The following is a 2,163-nucleotide window of genomic DNA, read 5'->3' as shown; positions in this document are numbered from 1 at the left end:
AACTAAATAGAGCTCCACTGTTCATTCATTTGTTCATCTAAGTGCTTCCCTCCCCTTCTGCACCCAGCTGAGCAGTGAAGCCAGTTCCGGGGAGGGGACCAGAAGGGGGGGATCAACAAGCATCATGGTGGCAGCCATGTGGGTGCTGCTAGAGCAGGGGTGGCACATTAGTTGCCTAGGGCTGAAAGCAAGTGCCGTAAAACAACAGAAATGTACTCTCTCCTAGTTCTGGAGGCTAGAAGTCTGTAATCTCAATGTTGGCAGGACACCTGAAGGCTGTAGAGGATAATGTGGTCCAGGCTATTCTCTTAGCCTCTGGTATTGCTGGCGGTCCTTGGCACCCCTTGGCTTGGGGGAGCCAGACATCACTCTGATCTCCACCTCTGTCGTCGTATGGCCTTGTCTCTATGTGTCTCTTTTCTTATAAGGACACCATCCTATTGGATTAGGATCCACCCTAATGGCCTCATCTTGATTACATCTGATCGAAGACCCGATTTCCAAATAAAGTTACATTCACAGGTACCTGCAGTTAGGACTTCAGCATATGTTTGGGTGGGACACAACTCAACCCATAACAGGGGGATCTGGAGGCTGATTGTTCTTCCCCTCAGGTCCTGTGGCCCAACCTTCGGAGGCACCTGCTCCTTCAGGTGCTCACTCAGGTCTGATCTGCACACTCCCAGGAAGGAGAAGTTTGCTGCCTCTGGGTGAGTCTCTTCCTTTCTTTCCTTTTCTTCTGTCCCCCCATCAGGCTTAGCAGTGATGAGTACTGGCTCCTGAAATGCAGTGCAGGGTTTGAATGATGACCCCATGACAACGCTGTGTCCTAGCGCATCAAAAGAGCACCCAGAAGGTGCTCATCACTACTTGTTAAATAAATGAAAGACCTTAGGCAAGCTCCTTCACTTTTTTTTTTAAGATTTTATTTATTTATTTGACAGAGACATAGCGAGAGAGGGAACACAAGCAGGGGGAGTGGGAGAGGGAGAAGCAGGCTTCCCGCAGAGTAGGGAGCCCGATGTGGGGCTTGAACCCAGGACCCTGGGATCATGACCTGAGCTGAAGGCAGATGCTTAATGACTGAGCCACTGAGGCGCCCCTCTTTCACTTTTTTGAGACTTGGTTTCCTCATCAATCAAAAATGGAGATAATAAAGTACCTGCCTCAAAGAGGTTGGGAAGATTAAATGGGATGGTTAATGGACCTAATCTAGCCTGCATATACTACATGTTCAAGCAATGTTAGCTAGAATAATCACAATAATATGCCATAGCAAAGCATGGATAATACTCATGATTAATATTATTTTATTTACTTATTTATTTAACATATACTGTATTATTTATTTCAGGGGTACAGGTCTGTGATTCATCAGTCTTACACAATTCACAGCACTCACCATAGTACATATCCTCCCCAGTGTCCATCACCCAGCCACCCCATCTCTCCCACCCCCGTCCACTCCAGCAACCCTCAGTTTGTTTTCTGAGATTAAGAGTCTCTTATGGTTTGTCTCCCTCTCTGGTTTTGTCTTGTTTCATTTTTCCCTCCCTTCCCCTATGATCCTATCTTGTTTCTCAAATTCCTCATATCAGTGAGATTGTATGATACTTGTCCTTCTATGATTGACTTATTTCACTTAGCATAATATATGATTGACTTATTTCACTTAGCAAAATACCTTCTAGTTCCATCCACGTCATTGCAAATGGCAAGATTTCATTTTTTGATGGCTGCATAATATTCCATTGTATGTATGTACGTGTCTGTGTGTATATATATATACTACATCTTCTTTATCCATTCATCAGTTGGTGGACATCTAGGCTCTTTCCATAGTTTGGCTATTGTGGACATTTCTGCTATAAACATTGGGGTGCACGTGCCCCTTCGGATCACTACATTTGTATCTTTGGGGTAAATACCCAGTAGTGCAATTGCTGGGTTGTAGGCTAGCTCTATTTTCAACTTTTTGAGGAACCTCCATACTGTTTTCCTGAGTGGCTGCACCAGCTTGCATTCCCACCAACAGTGTAGGAGGGTTCCCCTTTCTCCGCATCCCCGCCAACATCTGTCGTTTCCTGACTTGTTAATTTTAGCCATTCTGACTGGTGTGAGGTGGTATCTCATTGAGGTTTTGATTTGGATTTCCCTGATGCC

The sequence above is a fragment of the Leptonychotes weddellii genome, chromosome 11 (genome assembly GCF_054177405.1).
Source record: "Leptonychotes weddellii isolate Sample4059 chromosome 11, ASM5417740v2, whole genome shotgun sequence".
NCBI lineage: Eukaryota > Metazoa > Chordata > Mammalia > Carnivora > Phocidae > Leptonychotes > Leptonychotes weddellii.
Note: the sequence above shows the minus strand (reverse complement) of the source record.